Source organism: Leopardus geoffroyi, chromosome E2 (assembly GCF_018350155.1).
Source record: "Leopardus geoffroyi isolate Oge1 chromosome E2, O.geoffroyi_Oge1_pat1.0, whole genome shotgun sequence".
Lineage (NCBI taxonomy): Eukaryota > Metazoa > Chordata > Mammalia > Carnivora > Felidae > Leopardus > Leopardus geoffroyi.
The window spans coordinates 7,438,271-7,457,397 of NC_059335.1; the positions used below are offsets into that span (position 1 = coordinate 7,438,271).

The 19,127-nt window shown below is 48.9% G+C and overlaps 1 pseudogene; it reads right to left on the minus strand.

Annotated features, from left to right (window-relative positions):
* Window positions 1–4,903: 4,903 nt before the first annotated feature.
* On the minus strand, window positions 4,904–17,632 carry LOC123578499 (annotated as a pseudogene).
* Window positions 17,633–19,127: the final 1,495 nt, after the last annotated feature.

The following is a 19,127-nucleotide window of genomic DNA, read 5'->3' on the forward strand; positions in this document are numbered from 1 at the left end:
TCCAGGACTGAGGTTGGAAACAGTCAGCTTGGCTGAGGGCTGAGAGAATTGGGTATTCCCAGGTCACGGCATGATAGGGAGAGTGAGGGTCAAGGCTGGGAGTGTCTCCTATGAGCTGCTGGTATTCTAAGAGGGAGTAGGAGTCCCAAGGACAGGGCTGGAGTCAAGGTGGACTGCACTCAGGAGGAGAGAGGTGAGCGACAGTCATCTTGGGATGGAGTGCAGATGGCCTTTTGTTTCTGAAGACAATGGAAGTCATGGACTGAGGTAATGGAGGGACTTGGGATTCTCTTAAGTGTGGTTTCAGGGCAAGTATGGAAAAGGCGGCAAAGCACTTAAAGGCCTTTTCCCCAACCCTGGAGTCCAGGTCTCTAGACTACTTCCCACAACATCCAGGAGCCAACCCCCAGACCTCTCCATCCCCGGATCCAGAATCCTGTTGTTCTGAGTTATTCAGTCATGCCTCATCAGGACCACAAGCCCTGCATTGTCACAGCCTTTGTCAGTGGGCCCCATGTAGCCTATTGTGTGGGGAGAGGAGGGAAGCAACCCAGTTAAATGTCCACACACTGAGGGTCACTTGCCAGGGCTGGGAGTGGAGCTCACCCTCCTCACCTTCCAGGAACTTGTCACCTTACTGGGTTTCTGGGCAAGTAAATGGAAAATCCCTGAGGACAGGAAACTTCCCCTCTACTGTTACCACTTCCCTGTGCCCTGCTCTACCTACATATTATTCACGTATGCTTTTCCTGCAACTTCTCCAGAAGCCCCTGGGTTGTTTTAAGCAATATTCTTTCTTTAGGTTTTACAACTGCTGCTTATTTTTCCAGAATTTACCCCCACCTCCTCTGACCTCATTTGCTATAGACTTGTGTGTGCATGCGTGTGTGTGTGTGTGTGTGTATGTATAGGTGTCATGGCTTCAGTGTCCACAGATATATTCCTAAGATCACAGCCATACACACAGACATATACATTAGGCAGGATTTGCACATACAGGTCAAATGACCACATTCTGTCTGGGCAGCTTGGGGGAACATGGATGTGGTAAGTAAGACATATGGAAGAATGGACGAGGTTGTCCTGAAGTAATGATGAGTAATGATGGAGGGTGTGCTGTGAACAGTGCTGGGGTAGAATTCTCCATGGACCCTCATGCTTCTGCATGTCTCGTGAGCAATAGAATTAACATATTTTGCTTGGATAGGATGTTGGTCTAGCAAGCAGTCTTAAATGGTTATTTCCCTCAGAGCAGTTTGTTTACTGTCCAGGACAATAAAAACTTCTCTCCAGAAAAATCTGTTTATTGTCCTAGCTAATAAATATAATGCCCCACCCTCACAAAGATTTATTTGCTGTCCAAACAATAAATATGTCTCCAGGGCATATCTGTTTATAGCCCAGATTAATAAAGATAATATCTCTCTCCTGAGCAAAGATTGAGAAGATTTCCTTCCAGCCCGCTGGTAAGATTGTGGATTTCTAAGCTCGGTTTCCTCAGTTATGGTACAAAATACTATGTCTGCAGCATAAACCTAGAGATGGTTGACTCCCTCAACTCGATAAAGAACAAAAATCTCACGGATCACACTGGTTAATAGTGAGAGACTAGATGCTTTCCCCCTATGAGTGGAAACAAGGAAAGGGTGTCTTTTTCAACTACTCTTATTCAGCATTATATTGGAAGTCTTAGCTAATGCAATGAGACAAAAAAAAAAAAAAATGAAAACAAAAGCAAAAAAAAACAAAAACCCCACTAAACTAAACTAAAGGTATGCAAATTAGAAAAGAAAAAAATAAGATGATCTTTGCTCCTAGATGACATAACTGTCTTTGTAAAGTCACACAAAAAAAATTTTTTTTACAAAAACTCCTGGAATTGATAAGCAATGATAATAAGGCTGTGTTAACCCTAAAAATAAAACTGTCAGTCATGTTACCAGCAAGATGGATTTATTCAAGAGCAACAGAACAATTCAAGATAAGAGAGCTATGGCACAACCATATGCAAACCCAGAGAACGAAAGGGAAACAGTCTTTTATTTATTTTTTTTTCAACGTTTATTTATTTTTGGGACAGAGAGAGACAGAGCATGAACGGGGGAGGGGCAGAGAGAGAGGGAGACACAGAATCGGAAACAGGCTCCAGGCTCTGAGCCATCAGCCCAGAGCCCGACGCGGGGCTCGAACCCACGGACCGCGAGATCGTGACCTGGCTGAAGTCGGACACTTAACCGACTGCGCCACCCAGGCGCCCCGGGAAACAGTCTTTTATAGAGGAAATGAAAGAGTGGGAGGGTCTGTTATAAACAAAATGCCCATTGGAGTGACTGGGAGTTTGGAGTGTAGTGGCTTTTCATTGGCTGAGTTGTGACAGTCTCTCACTGGTGGGACTGTTGCCTGGAAAGGAGAAAATATTTCTTTCTCCTACTGTGTTATTAAAGTATAGGCTTCTTCCTACTTAAAGTGCAAGGAATATCTCTTTTTGTTGGGATCTGCAACTGACAAATGGTAGAGGGTAAGAGCTCCACTTTCTGGACCCAGACACTATTGTAAATATCCTTTTATTAGTTTTTGCAGTGGCAAGATGCAAGGATAATCTATAGAAGTTAATTGTCTTTTTATATACCAGCAATGAACATTTGGAATTTGGGATTAAAAACACAATCCCATTTACATTAGCACTCACAAAAATGGGGATCTTAGGAACAAATCTAACAAAATGTGTGTAAGGTCCATATAAGGCAAGTACCACACTCTGATGAAAGAAACCAAAGAAAGTCTAAATAACTAGAGAGATATTCCATGTTCACAGATAGAGACATTCAATACTTTAAGATGTCAGTTTTTCCCAACTTGATTTCCAGAGTCAGTGAAATCCCAATCAACATCCCAGAAGGTTACTTTGTGGATAATGACAAACTGATTTTGAACTTTGTATGGAAAGGGGTGGTTCAGTCAGTTAAGCGGCCGACTTCAGCTCAGATGGTGATCTCATGGTTTGTGAGTTCGAGCCCCGCGTTGGGCTCTGTGCTGACAGCTCAGAGTCTGGAGACTGCTTCGGATTCTGTGTCTCCCTCTCTCTCTGCCCCGACCCCACTCACGCTCTGTCTCTCTCTCAAAAATAAATAAACGTTAAAAAAAACAATGTTAAACTTTATATGGAAAGGCAAAACACCCAGGATAGCCAGGTTTAGAGTTTTGAGGCCAGCCAGGCGCCCCTCTTTCAACCATTTTAAATTCTATAAGCCGTATCTCCCGCATTTTGCCACATATTTCCTTTTGCTATTTTTTTTTTCTCTTTCTGAGACCTTAATGTCAGCATCTGTACCTCCAGAGCCTCCATTTCTTTTAGCATTTCTTTAAAATTTTTCTTTCTCTTTCCTTCTGGTCTGATAAGTCATTATTGTGTTCTTCAGCTGTATTCCACTCTGCTACTCATCTGTAATTGTTTTTACTTTTTACAACTACTACATTAATTTAGCAGGCCTGTGGTGCCCAAACCACGCATAGTCCAAAGAAAGGACTGGCCCTTGAGTGGCTGCTGGGAGGTAATATCTGACGTCTTGGAATATCCTGCCTGGGAAGAGTGCCTTAGCATACCTGGCGTCTTGAGTCATGCCAGAGAGTCTGTGCTAACAATGTGATTTATGGTGAACATAAATGCTTTTGTACACCTGGGGCCTGGGCCACGCTGTATCAGTTGGACCTCTGGAAAGACTGGTGACTGAGTAGTTAAGGTCAGTTGTGCAAGCACCCCAATTCTACTGACCTCCACTCTAAACTCTGGACACCAAGGCTTGGGTGAGAAATACTTTGTACTTGTCCCACACTGTTTCTGGGGAGAATCAAGTGTTGCTCATATGACTCCACCGGGAGAGAAAACTGCAGGTCAGTCCCTGGTTTCTCCACACTTCAATCAATACACCTGCTTCCTTGGCTGATTTCATTGTGTGTCCTGTCACTGTAATAAACCATATAAACCACAATATAACAGCCTTTCTGAGTTCCTGAATCCTCTAGCAAATCATTAAATCTGAGGGTGTTTTGGGGGACCCCCAACAGACTCCCCATAGAAAGGCAGCTTCCAGGGACTCCAGCCTCTTCCCCTAGTCTGTCCCCTCACAACATAATGCTGCCCCTACTGGGTGCCCAGGTGGCTCAGTTGGTTGAGTATCCAACTTTGGCTCAGGTCATGATCTCACAGTTTGTGAGTTTGAACCCCATATGGGGCTGTCTGCTGTCAGCATGGAGCCTACTTTGGATCCTCTTTCCCCGCCCCCCCCCCCGCATCTCCCCTGCTTGCTCTCTCTCTCTTTCTCTCTCTCAAAAACAAACATTTAAAAAACATAAACAAGAAACAATGCTGACCCTACCGCTCCTCTAGTCACGATTTCTCTAGGGTTTCCCAGGGCCCCCAGGACAAAGTGGGTTGTTTGCTCTAAACTCATCCTTGACGTGTGTCTGGTGCGCCGTGCTTACACCTTCTGTTTCTTGCTCCATGGACAGCATCTACCACGTGTCCCTGTCTCTCTCTCAAGGCGGACACACAGCCCTCTTCCATCTCAGCGTCACCACGGAGAACGCAGACATCCATCTCCTTGTGTGTGTCCTTGCAGAACCTATGGGAGATGTCTTCAGACATTGCCAACATTTCTGGGCAGGTGGGTGCAAAACTGCCCCCATTTGACAATCCCTGGACTCCACCTGTCTCTGTCCCTTCCTTCCCCTCCTAGTCCTTGACTCCACACCTCAGGACACAAGTCAGGGGGATTGGGAAAGTTCTAGCTTCTGCCAGGTGGGTCCTGAACTTCCAGGTGCCCTGTGTCCAGAAAAGACCAGATGATGCCAGAAATTGATGTATACTCAATTTTATTAGGGGTAGAGGGTTGGAAAAGAACATTCAGGTGTTGGCCCTCATAGCATCCTTGATCTACTTCAGATGAGGCATCAGCTTGCTGTACAAGGTGGGCTTTTTACATCTGGCACATGGCTTACTGCCTCATGATGTGATACCTTGAAACATGCCATTACATACCAGGGGACCCCCTGAATCACCCTGAAAGTAAAAGAGGGAGAGACAGAGAGTGACAGAGGTCAGCCTAATTTCTGCCTGGGGAACCCAAGCTTTCAAACCTGGGTTTGCATATTACACACAGCGACTCCCAGCAATGGGGAAAGAAACAGTTGCCTGAGTCCTTTCTCAGAAGGCAGGTGGGAATTCCAACACAGAGGACAATGACTCGAGTCCTGGCTACTAGAGGTGGGACTTCAGAGTCCAGAAGGACAGTCCCAACAGATGGGTCAGCAGGAAGGAAGAGTAGGACCATACTACAGGACCCCTACCAGCAGGGGTCATCTCAGATGTCACCTCTTCAGGAAGCTTTCTCTGACCAGACATGCCCCCCCTGAGGAGTCATGGAAGGGAGGTGATCAAGAGAGGAATAAGGTCAACATGGCATATTGCATAAGTCACAACGAAGGGGATGGATTAGCTTTCAGGTTCCAGCCCTGAACCGTGGTCACCTCCCTTCTTTCACCTCAAAACCTTGAAGTGAAAGGCTGGCTCACCAGGCAGGTGTTCTTTTTACCTTCCAAGAACCCAACACACAGCATGAAGTCTGTCACCTTCTGAAGGTAAAGTTCGTCACATACATCATTGGATAGGAGTTTGAGGTCCACACACTGGAGATTCCTTGAGTGTATAACTACATGCCAGAGAGAAAAAAGGGCTGTGGCCAGAGTCCGGGTGTCCCTAGTCCCTTCCTCCCTACACTCAAGAGTCTGGGCTCCAGGCTGCATGGTCTGGCCCTGGAGTACACTTACCTGGTTTGATGCTGCCCCAGCCATAGGCATAGCAGGTGCCCCCCCACTTAGGGTTCCTGGGTGGGCAGGTCCAGGACCCTCACAGTTTCTGTTATCTGGGTGGGCTCTGCCAGGCGGAGCAGCATGAGGTCGTGACTTCGACCATCCCCTAGACTGAGGATGTGGTTCACATGGCTCAAGTTGCAGAGTGCAAGTAGGAAGCTATTACGGACCCGGACAAGCTGGCCTGTGTCTTACCTCTTGAACAGGTTGTGACGACCCAGCCAGAGCTGGTAATGACTGGGGAGAGAGGGGGCCCAGGGGATGAGGAGAGAGGAGGGGAAAAGGGAGATGGGGCCAGGGAGCATGGGGAAGGGTCCCAGAGAGAGAAAGAAACAGGAGTAAACATGGAGAGAGGCCGTGTGCCAGAAAGATTTAGAGTCATGGAGAAATAGAGACCTTGAGAAAACAGAAGGTTGTAACAGCATGAAGGGCAGATCCAGAGACAAAGAGAAGCAGTGAAAAAGAGAGAGCTTGAAACAGAAGCGGGAATGAGGCAGAGGGAAGAACAGTGAGCCAGAAGGAGCACAAAGGAGACAGGAGAGGAAAAGAAAAGGCAGCAACCCTGAGAAAGGGTCCCAGGGAAGAAGCAGGAGTGAAGGAACAGACAGGGAAGGAGAAGGAGCAGCAGACAAAGTGACAGAAAGACAAAGAAGCAAAGGAAGAGAGTGAGGAATACAGGCGGTGGGGGTGGGGGGGCAGCAAGAGAGAGAACAGGGAGGGAGGACAGGAAGGGCGGGGGAGGGGGCCTGGGACCTGCTCAGGTGAAGCTGGGGCTGTGGGGTGGGGTCCCCAGAAGAAGGCGGCCTGGTCCCAAGCCCAAAGTCAGCACCCCCCTCCCTCCCTCTCCCCTCCTCCCACTCCTTCCCCTTCCTCCTCTTTCTCCTCCCCCCTCCTCCTACATCTCCTTTTTCTCCTCCTCCTCTTCCTTTTCCTCCTCCTCCTTCACCTCTTCCTCCTCCTCCCCTACCTCCTCCTTCCTCCAGGGCTCACACTACGCTCCGGCTGAAACCAGCCCTTCCCTGTGTCCCCCTAGAGTGGATCACTGTCCTGGAGGGAGAGACTGAACACGTGAGAAGACCCCCTCACACAGAGACATGTCATGACAATCACTTCCTTTTCTCCAGGGTCTCCCCCAGTCCCGTCCTGGGGGATGCTCGGCAGTGATGGAGGAGAGGGAGTGAGGCAGAGACCCAGAGACAGAGGTGGAGGGTGAGACATACAGTGACAGGGATATGGCAGAGGGACCCAGAGATGGACAGAGACATGGAGAGACCCACAGTCCTCTGCTGGGGAACATGACAACGAGGAGGGGCTAGGAGAGATAGAAGAGAGACTGGTAACCTAGTCTGGGGTGGACTGTGGGTTGGAGCGGCATAGGCTGGGGTGCTGGATGGGAGGGAAAGGGCTTATTGGGGACGTGAGAGCAGCATGAAAGTCACTGAGCACTCCCCTTTCTGCATCCCCCACCCCTCTGTCTCACCAATCTTAACCAGGGACAGGGCAAGGCACAGAACCAGGAACCACATGGTGACAGAAGTGTCCAGAGGCAGGCAGGTGGTGAGCTTGGAGCTGAGGAGGCTTTTAAAGCCTTCATCCACTGAAGGCTCCACTTCTGCCCCCCTGGCCGAAGGCTGACGGAGGCTGAACAACCTCCTCCCAATCCCAGAGCTGTGGAAGTTGTTCTGTCACTAGTAGATCACCCTGGATGCATTCCCAGGGAATGAGGGCAGATGGGGGAGAGCTCCTATAGCTCATGAACCTTGATATAGGGGACAGAGCCAGAGAGGAGAGGCCCAGCATAAACAGGAAAAGAGGGCTGGATAATCGCTGATTCTCAATACCAAGCTTCAAATGCCTAAACTCCAAGTAAGTCCTTCGCACCCCAAGACCTAGTGTGTTGTGTTCTGAAACGCCAGCACCACTGGGCTAGGAGACTCCCAAATCCCTGCACAGCTATGAGCCAAACTGTCAGCACTTTAACTTCTCAAGTTCCTGATACCAAAGCTCCAGCATTCAGAACTCTCTGATTCTGGCACTCTCACACCCAGAATCTAGTTCCCCAAATCTCTTGTTCCTCCCATAATAAAATCCTGTTGTAGTCCCAGAGATCCACATGCCTAGCTCGTCCTAACCCATGACAGTCCAGGAGTCCACCAAAACTATTTCATTTAGTTCTTTAGCATTTCAAAATCCAATGTCCTTCAAATAATGTGAGATTACAGTGACCACCCCCCCCCCCCAGTCCTCATTCTCCAGATGTACGCACTCAACGCTCCAGGAATGATTCCTGTTGATGTGCCCTTTCCAAATCAAGAACATCCTCACACAAAATCCAATTCCCCCTCCCCAATGAAGCTATTTAGATCTCATGAGCCAGACTCAGACAATTCAAGGTTAAGTGGCACTGGAAATTATCTTTTGAGTTTCAGAAGTGAATCAGGAATGAGACCCTTGCAGCATCCACTATTAACCCCATAAGATTCCATTTATTTCCAAGAAGTAGGTTATTTCAAATATTCAGTAACCACAGCAGTTAACATAAGTCCACCTCTAACTGTGTCTCAAGATTTTGATAAAAATGAGCCACCTGGGTGGCTCAGCTGGTTAGGTGTCAGACTCTTAATTTAAGCTCAGATCATGATCACATGATTCATGAGATCAAGCCCCCTTTGGGCTCTCCTCTGACAAGATGAAGCCTGCTTGGGATTCTCAATCTCTCTCTCTCTCTCTGTCTCTGCCCCTCCCCCATTCTCTCTCTCTCTCTCTCTCTCAAATAAATAAGCATTAAAAAAAAAGAATTTTATGGGGCGCCTGGGTGGCTCAGTTGGTTGAGCACCCAACTTCAGCTCAGGTCATGATCTCACGGTTCATGGGTTCGAGCCCCGCGTCAGGCTCTGTGCTGACAGTTTGGAGCCTGGAGCCTGCTTCAGATTCTGTGTCTTCCTTTCTCTCTCTGCCCCTCCCCTGCTCACACTCTATCAATGTCTCTCAAAAAAAAAATAAATAAATAAACATTAAAAAACTTTTTTAATATAAATAAATAAATAAATAAATAAAAAGAATTTTATAAAATCTTCCCCCTTTCCTAGGTGAGAAACTAGAGAAACTCCAGTATAATGAGCTCAAATAACTGAACTCAAATAAACACAATTTAAGACCATGAGGTCTAAGTTAAGATATATACTAAGCCAGTGGACTGACCTCTCCCACACAGAGATTCCCTGAGACTCTCCTGTGAAGAGAATCAAGGATTCCCTGAGACTCTCCTGTGAAGAGAATCAAGGATTCCCTGAGACTCTCCTGTGAAGGGAAGTTTGCCTCAGCTTGCATGAGAACCCACGGGATCCAAAGACCTCTAAACCATCCTACTCCCTGTTCACAACCCCAATCAAAACCTGACCTAACCAAACCCAAACAAACTTAGCCTGACCCAGTTCAACCTAACTCCACACAACCCTCAGCCTAACTCAACTCAACTCAACTCAACCGAACTTAAACTAACCCAACTCAGCCCAATCCAATTTAACAACATCTGACCCAGTCACAGCCTACCCAACCCCAGCCCAAACCTAACACTATCCAATCCAACTGCACCTGACGTCTCCAACCCAACTAAACCTAACCCAAGCCAACCCCCACATCTGCACTCATTTAAAACCAAGCCCACCCCTTATCCATTGTCACAGTCAACACAACCCCATACCTAGCTCCATGCTTTTCATATCCCAAACCAAACCTATCTACATTCCCAATTCAGTGTGCACGTATTTTCCATCTATCCGCAAACCAAACCCACCTCCGATCGCAGTCCAACTCATGCTATTCCTAAACTACCCCGACTCCGTCAATCCCAAACCCAACCCAAGCACAATCTTATCCCCATGTCTAACTCAACTCCAGCCCCACCCTCTGTTCTAAGTGATTGTCATATTCTTTTTTTTTTTTTTAATTTTTTTTTCAACATTTATTTATTTTTGGGACAGAGAGAGACAGAGCATGAACGGGGGAGGGGCAGAGAGAGAGAGGGAGACACAGAATCGGAAACAGGCTCCAGGCTCTGAGCCATCAGCCCAGAGCCTGACGCGGGGCTCGAACTCACGGACCGCGAGATCGTGACCTGGCTGAAGTCGGACGCTTAACCGACTGCGCCACCCAGGCGCCCCATGATTGTCATATTCTATCTCCAAACCTACACCTAGCATTTTCTCTGCCCAATGCAGGCAAACCCAATTGCATTCCAACTCTTAAAACCTCCCATATTCCTCTTCCCCTCCCCACCATGATCCACTCTGCTCTGACTTCACAAGAATCTGTGCCTCCACCTTCCACACATGCACACACTCTGGTGTCCTTCGGGTGCCCTGGATAGGCACAAGATGTGGCTGAGATAAGGCTGATGTTGGCACAATGTAGCATATTTGGGAGACTCACCGGGAAGGACACAGACTTGGAGCAAACTCATAAGATCAGGCCCTTGCCCACTCTGTCCAGAAGTCCTTGAGACATCCTGAAAGGCCCAAATCTAAAGCATGTGGCAACCCTCAGCTCCCTAAGGTCCCATGCACACAGAGGGGTGGATGTGAGTAGTGCACAGTGGTGGGCACATGACTGGAGAAGTGCACAGGCTAGTGGTAGCAGCATGGCATTTTGGCGGTGGCTACGCCCTCCCTTGTAATGGATTTGCTGGAGGATGTGGGATACCGACCACAGTTGTGCTGGGACACCTCGCACACACAGATTGTACTCAACCAAGTGGACCCTCATGGGTCTGCTCATGCAGGGGGGTGAGTGTTTGCAAGTGGAATGAGGAGTAGATGGGAAGATCAAAGAATGGGCAACTCTTATTCCCTTGACCCTTTGGGAATCTGGATATCCCATTACCTTTCCTCCTGACCCTGGAGCCAATGGTTCCAGCCTCCTGGGACCAACGAATCTTAAGCCACACACACCTGGAGCTCAACTGCCAAGTTCCAGCCTTTCCTTCCTCAGGATACAGGATTCTGAGACCCCCTAGGCCATTCCCACATGAGAACCTCAGGGGATGGGCCCTTCCCAGTCTCCTCACTCATCCCTCGGGGACCTAAGATTAAGGAACCCACACTCCTCTTCACCCAGGACCTTGACCTCCAGCCTCATCCTCCATCAGAACCCAGGAATCTGGGGGTGCCTGGGTAGCTCAGTTGGTTGAGCGTCCGACTTTGGCTGCGGTCATGATCTCACAGTTCATGGGTTTGAGCCCCGCGTCGGGCTGACAGCTCAGAGCCTGGAGCCTGCTTCCGATTCTGTGTCTCCCTCTCTCTCTGCTCTTCCCACTCACACTCTATCGCTCTCTCAAAAATAAATAAATACAAAAATTAAAAAAAAAAAAGAGGGGTGCCTGGGTGGCTCAGTCGGTTGAGCGTCCGACTTTGGCTCAGGTCACGATCTCACAGTCTGTGAGTTCGAGCCCCGCATCTGGCTCTGTGCTGGCAGCTCAGAGCTTGGAGCCTGCTTCGGATTCTATGTCTCCCTCTCTCTCTGCCCCTCCCCTGCTCATGCTCTGTCTCTCTTTGTCTCAAAAACACACACACACACACACACACATTAAAACAAAACAAAACAAAAAAGAACCCAGGAGTCTGGGTTCCTTCCCCACTCAAACCCAAGATTTTTGATCTCCAACCACACCACCTCACGATCCTGAGCCTTGCCCTCATCCCCAATTTCACAGTGTGCTGCAGAAAGCACAGTGTTGGGGAAAGCATCTCAGCTCAAGTGTCTGTGTTTGCATATGGCCAGACCAATCTCTGACATGTTCAGGAACTAGATGGGAGATGGGAGAACCAGGTTAGGCAGGGGGAACCAGCGAGTGGTAGATAGTGTTTAACAATGGAATGATGTGGTTGTCCTGAGGCTGACCAGTGTTGACAGACAATTCTCCGTGGGCCTTTCAGGGCCTTTCAGGTGTTTGCACGTCTTCTTGGCAAAGGTATTCATGCTTTTTTTTTTTTTTTTCTGGACTGTCTTTTCAAGGATGTTTGGATAGAGGCAGGCTTGTGAGATAGTATCTCCTTGAGAGCAGGTTGTCTTATTGTCCTAGATAATGAAGATAAGGTCTCCCTTACAACAGATTTGTTTGCTGTCAGAATAGCAAATATGTCCCTCCAGAGCAAGTCTGTTTGTGGTCCAGGATGATAAAGAGAATATCTCTCTCCAGGGCAAAGGTCAGGCAGGTTTGCTAGCAATCCCTTATATTATGTTAAAAAAAAAAAAAAAAAAAAAAAAAGCTCACATTCTGGAAATGGGTAAGCATATTATTTATTAACTATTCAATTAAACATAAATCAGAAAAGGAATTTTGAAATTCCTAGAAACGAATGACAATAAAATATGTAAAAATTTGTGGGAAACAGTGGAAGTAACAATTAGAAGGAAGTCTTTTTTTTTTTTCAACGTTTATTTATTTTTTGGGGGGACAGAGAGAGACAGAGCATGAACGGGGGAGGGGCAGAGAGAGAGGGAGACACAGAATCGGAAACAGGCTCCAGGCTCTGAGCCATCAGCCCAGAGCCCGACGCGGGGCTCGAACTTAAGGACCGCGAGATCGTGACCTGGCTGAAGTCGGACGCTTAACCGACTGCACCACCCAGGCGCCCCTAGAAGGAAGCCTTAAAAGAAATGAGCTGAGTGTTCATAAGACAGCATAGAAAAAACCCAAAGAACCAATAGGTTAGCAAATAATCGAAAGAGGGGTGGAAATCAAGGGGGATACGGAGAACAACAGCAAAAATGTTGAGATAATTCTCTCAACCAAATATTAGCTCTCTTAAAAAGATTAATGAGAGGCAAATAATAAAGACAAAGACACAAGAACATTAATTTTAAAAGGCGGAAACAGGGGCGCCTGGGTGGCGCAGTCGGTTAAGCGTTCGACTTCAGCCAGGTCACGATCTCGCAGTCTGTGAGTTCGAGCCCCGCATCGGGCTCTGGGCTGATGGCTCAGAGCCTGGAGCCTGTTTCCGATTCTGTGTCTCCCTCTCTCTCTGCCCCTCCCCCGTTCATGCTCTGTCTCTCTCTGTCCCAAAAATAAATAAACGTTGAAAAAAAAAAAAATAAATAAAAGGCGGAAACAGGGCGCCTGGGTGGCTAGTCGGTTAAGCATCAGACTCATGATTTCAGCTCAGGTCATGATCTCACGGTTCGCAAGTTCAAGCTCTACTTGATCAGAATGTATCATTTTGTTTTTTATTTATTTTTTTTAGCTTATTCATTCATTTTGAGAGAGAGAGAGAGAGAGAGAGACAGAACTAGCAGGGGAGGGACAGAGAGAAGGGAGTCAGAGGATCCTAAGCAGGCTCTGTGCTGGGAGCAGAGAGCTCGATGTGGGGCTCGAACCCACAAACCCCGAGATCATGACCTGAGCAGAAGTTGGGCACTTAACCAACTGAGCCACCCACGCGCCCCAGGATGTATCATTTTAAGACACACAGTTGGATTTGGTTAGCTTATATTTAATTTTTTTTCTCATCTATATGCAAATTGAAACCAGCCTATAGTTGTCATATTCTATCATTATCCAGACTTCAAAAAATAAATCGAACTTCAAAAATAAATTGCAGCTTCCTGCCTTTCTCCTTCTTTCTAGAAGAACTCGTATAAGCAAGAATTATCTGTTGCTTGAGAGTTTGGTCACAACATTTTTCAGATTGTTATTTGAATATCTTTAATGATTGTAATCCATTCAAATTTTGTGTTTCATGTAGCGACCTTATGTATGTTTTCCCATTTATTGGATACATTTGTTTTACTATTTTTATGATTAAAAAGAATTCTATTATAGTTGTTTGCTCTTTTATTTCTGTATTTTTTTTTAATTTTATTTTAATGTTTGTTTATTTTGAGAGAGGGAGCATGTGCTCATGAGAAGGAAGGGCAGAGGGAGAGAGAGAGAAGAATCCAAGCATGACTTTTTAGTCTTCCACGTCCCAAGCTAAAAATTCCAGACTTTAGATTCCAGACCCCATGATTACAGACTCAGATCTGTGACTCCAGGCCTCACAATTCTGCCTTGGGATTGCAGACACCAGGCTTCTGATCACAGGCTCTAGAAAGCAGAACCCAGAATAGATACACTCAGCTAGAGATAATAGAATTCAGACCAGACCACGGACTCCAGATTCCAGACCCTTTGAGGCCAGATTCCAGAACTCCAGGCAGACAGCAAGGCTCAAAGCACAGACCCAGCATGTCAGATCTGTGTTCCAGAATCCAGCCCCACAGCACTGAAGCCAAGCCTCACAGCTTAACTCCAAATCCCAGATTCTGGACTCCAGAATCCAAGCTTTGGGTCTAGAACTCTCACACTCTAGGCTTCAGGTGAGGTTTGCAAACATGTTCATCTTAGAACACCTTAACACACTTAAAATTTTTGTTTATGTGGATTGTATGTACCAATATTTATCATATTAGGAATTAAAACGGAGACATCTTTAAAATATTCATTTAGAAAAATTTTTTCAATGTTTATTTATTTTTGAGAGACAGAGCATGAGTGGGGGAGGGGCAGAGAGAGAGGGAGACACAGAATCCGAAGCAGGCTCGGGCTCTGAGCTGTCAGCACAGAGCCCGACACAGGGCTCGAACTCACGGACCGTGAGATCATGACCTGAGCCGAACCAGGTCAGACGCTTAACCGACTGAGCCACCCAAATGCCCTTCATTGATTCATTTTAAAACAATAACAGGGGCGCCTGCGTGGCTCAGTCGGTTAAGCGTCTGACTTCCGCTCAGGTCATGATCTCACCGTCTGTGAGTTCGAGCCCCGCGTCGGGCTCTGTGCTGACAGCCCGGAGCCGGAGCCTACTTCGGATTCTGTGTCTCCCTCTCTCTCTGCCCCTCCCCGCATTCATGCTCTGTCTCTCTCTGTCTCAAAAATAAATAAACATTAAAATTTTTTTAATAAAAATTAAAAAATAAAACAATAACAAATATATGTCAATATAAATAATGTATCTTAATGAAAAATAACTCTATTTTCTGAGACAAAAAAACTATTGAGAAGGTAACAATGTTTTTACATTTTTGCAAGTTTCTTTAAAATGTGGCAACAGAAGACAGCTGGGTTGATTCTCCTATCTGCTTCTGCATTTAATTTGCTTTGCTATCACTTGTCATGTAGGCTCCAGAAAATTTCACTATGCACTCATGAAAGTCAGAACGAGAAAGGTAAATAGTGCGTTAGGATTAACAGGAAACTAGTTTTTGACCTCACAAGACCCCCTATAACAGTCTCAGGAACCCCTTCAAGGTTCCACTAACTACACTTGGAGAACCACTACTCTGGAATACAGATTTCAGGCCCAAGACTCAGACCTTAGCCTCTGGAGAACACAGTCCATTTCCACAGCCCTATTTTCTTTTCTTTTTTAAAGTTTTATCTATTTAAGTAATCTCTAGGCCTACTGTGAGGCTCGAACTCAGGACCCCGAGATCAAGAGTCGCATGTTCTTCTGACCGAGCCAGCCAGAGCCAGCCATCCCCTTTGTCCTCTTTTCTGAGTTCAGATTCCAATAGCAAATTCCAGAATCCACTTCCCACACTCAGACCCCAGGCCCAGACCCTGGACTCCAGACTTGATGTTACAAACTCCAGAGTCCAGGTTACAAACCCAAGATTGTTGGTCCCAAGTTTCTGGCTCCAGACTTCAGTGGCAAGCGCCCAGCTGCTATTTCTGGATGTTGGTCACTCTGACCCATCCACCGTGATTCCCAACTTCTTCCTTCGGAACTCTGCCTCTCTCATTACTGCCTTTTGACTTCCAGGTGTGCAAAACAGCAGGAACTCGGGGCCTGGCCCCTCATCACCACCAAGTCCTTGGGCTCTTTGTCAGCCTCTCCTGTTGGTGCCAGGGCACGAGGGAGGGGGTGGGTAAGGCAGGTCTGTTAATATGCAAAGGGGTGGAGACATGGGTGGAAAATCAAAGAGAGAGATGGACAAAGGAAGAGTCAGAAAGGAGGCAGAACCAGAAAGACAGAGAGAGAGAGATCTAACTGAAACAGAGCTGGGCAGAGGGAGGAAGACCGAGGAAAGAAAGGAACAGACATAGAAAGGCAGAGGGGCAACTGGGTGACTCAGCCAGTTAAGCATCCGACTTTGGCCAAGGGCATGATCTCACTGCTCATGAGTTCAAGCCCCGCTTTGGGTGAGCTCAAGCCCCACTCCAGGCTCCAAACTCTTTTTCTCCCTCTCTCTCTCTGCACCTCATGGGATTCTCTCTCTCTCTCTCTCTCTCTCTCTGCCCCTCGCTCACTTGTGCTCTCTCTCAAAAAATAAATAAAATAAAGTTATTAAAAGAAAAAAAAGAGACAGAGAGGAACCCAAAGAAAGGAGGAGGGAGGAGGAGGGAGGAGGAGGAAGGGGAGGAAGGGACGGAGGCAGACAGGAGGGAGGGAGGGACAGAGTCTGAAATGGCCAGAGAGCACCCCCTCCGACTCCCTGTGGGACAGGTGGACAAGATTTTGTAGGTCTTCAGCTTCTAAAGAATACTAATAAAAAATACAAGATTACCAGTGTAAACTTATATATGAACCTGATTATTCTAATGAGAAAAGAAATACAAAATATAAACAGCAAATCTCCGGGATAAAAAGAGTAACAGCAAATGACATGTTTCAAATCATCTCGAGGCACCTGAGTGGCTCAGCCGGTTAGACGTCCGACTTCGGCTCAGGTCATGATCTGGAGGTTCATGGGTTCGAGCCCCGCATCCGGATATGTGCTGACAGCTCGGAGCTGGATTCTGTGTCTCCCTCTCTCTCTCTGCCCCTCCCCCGCTCGTGCTCTCAAAAATAAATAAACGTTAAAATTTTTAAATACAAGATAATAAATTTAAAAAAAGTTTTAAACTATTCCTAGTAAAAGAAAATAGTATATCAGGAAGCTATTATGAACCCGGGCACTAACGGTGCGCTTCCCTCATTTCCCCACAGGGGCGCTGCAATGCGGCCCACTGCCGTTACGGTATAAAGGGCTCCCGCGTCCCAAGGCGGTAGGGCTAGGACGCCAAAACGCTCGGATCGGGGACCTGAGGGAATGGGGGGCTGGAGGGTTTGCCCTCTTGGATCTCGTGGGAAGTGACGGACGGGGTTCTGGATTCCTGGTCGGAGAGGGGAAGAAAACGGCGGGTCTGACTGCCGCTCGAGCCATCGTGAGCGGTTTGGGACTTTTAGGTAGCTGAGAGGCAGAGTGAGGGCTGGTGCCCCGGGGTCTGGGGAGAGGTAATGGGATCTCCAGATTCCCGAAGGGTCAGAGGGCTCCAGGTCGCCCACTGGTTGATCGTTCTGTCCTCTCCTCACTCGGTGTGCGGGTAACCACGCGGGCGCACGCCTCCATGCCGGTGCCCCTGGACAAGCATCATCAGCGCGAAGGCAATGACTGAAAGCACCAGTGGGGGGCTCCAGGCGTCGGCCACCACCGCGCTGAGGTGCGCGCACGACGTCCCTCGCAGCCACTAGCCTCACCGCGCTGCTCCTTCTTTCGTGCCTCCCGGCGTGCTGCTCACGCCTGCCCCCTTGTGGACGCCCGCCGCGTGGCAGCCGGCTGAGCCCTGGTGTCTGACGAAGAGCCCGGGGTCACAGGGAACCCTGAGTTGGAAGACGTTGAGAAGAGCCAGATGCCCACAGTTTATGAAGCCTAGACTCCTCGGCTTCTGGGCGGAGGGACCCGAACTTAATGGGTCCACTGCCAAGTCCACCGGCCTCCCCAGCGACTCTCCTCCGTGGTGCATTGTGCCAACCCGTATCACGGGCTGGGGGCATCATCGACCCAAATAATACACGCCAGGGCGACCTTGCCGACTGCTTCCAGGACACCTGGGTCTGAAGGAGGAGGAGGCTGGAAACTGACGCCTCTCGGTCCTCGGGAGGAGGGGCTGAGGAGCCAGATGATGTCGCCCGCACCCCTCTCCCTCCATTGCCCGTAGCCAGAAAGCCAAATGATCTCCGCTGTGTGGACCTCAAACCTGTCTAACGACTTGTGTGCCAGATACCTCGCCCCGAGGGTGGCAGACTTCATGCTGTGTGGCGGGGAGTAAGAGGATAGTAAGGACACCTGCCTGGAAAAATGGTTAAAATAAAAGGAGTCAAGATGGCGGAGCAGTCGGGGCGGGGGGGGGGGGGGGGGCGCGAATTTCCCTCCTCCCTCAAACTCGGCAGTATTGAGGTCAGCGCACTTGGAATTCCAGGAATCCGGGCCACAGAGTGACAGAAACGTCTCCAGGGGTCCACGGAGACAGCTTGGCGGGACAGAGGATTTCTTCAATGAACAAATCAAAGCACACCGAGTGGAAGGTCCAAACCACCACTCTGAGTAGTGACATAAAGCAACCAGAGACACAACAAAGGAGAGCACACGACACTGCAAAGACACCTGCCCGCTGGCCACCTGGGCTGGGGGAGGGGACCAGATTCAGAGCTGGGGTGGAGGGTTCACCAGGCCCAGCTGTAGCCCCGCCCCCCAGGGCCTCTGCGCCTGCCCTACCCTGTCCCGCACCCCATCCGGCACTACCCGCACCTCCGTCCACACCACAGTCCACCCCCTTCTCCGTGCAGCACGTATCAGCTCAGCATCCATCACGTGCCCAACACCAACCTAGCCCCTGAGAAGCCCGCAGGGACCAGACAGAGAACAGCGCCCCTCCTGGGGCCCCACTGTGCCAGGGGGCACAGGCAGAAACAGTGAACCTGACCCAGAAGGGATAGTGCATGTCAGGAGGTGACCCAGTGGAGCTGGGGGAGACAGCAGGTGTGACGGGGGAGGAGAAGGCGTGCAGAAGGGGAGACAGGGAGGAAACACCTGCAGCAGGTGAGGGTGAGCCGTGCGGAACGTGGGGGAAGAGGGGGCCGGGGAGGCGGGCCTGGTGTGTGTGAGGGTGTCAGCGGGGCCAGTGTGGATGGAGCCCAGGGAGCAAGGGGAGGGGGGAAGGTGACGCCAGAGGGAAGAAAGGGGCCTCACCTGGCACCACGGGGAGGACGCGGCCGTTCCTCTGAGGGACCCAGGGGCCGTGGGCGATGTTGAGCAGAAGCAGGACAGGGCCTCACCTCACGGGTCCCTCAGGCATCTGTGCGGGGGTCAGACCACAGGGCTGAGGAGAGGCGGAGCGAGGACTGGGCTAGCCGGGGTGCAGGCAGGGAGGGAGAAGGGGTCCACTCCTGATACCTCTAAAGGGAGCCCTCAGGGTGTGCTGAGCGAGTGCGAGTGAGGAGAGGGGCAGACGGGACTCA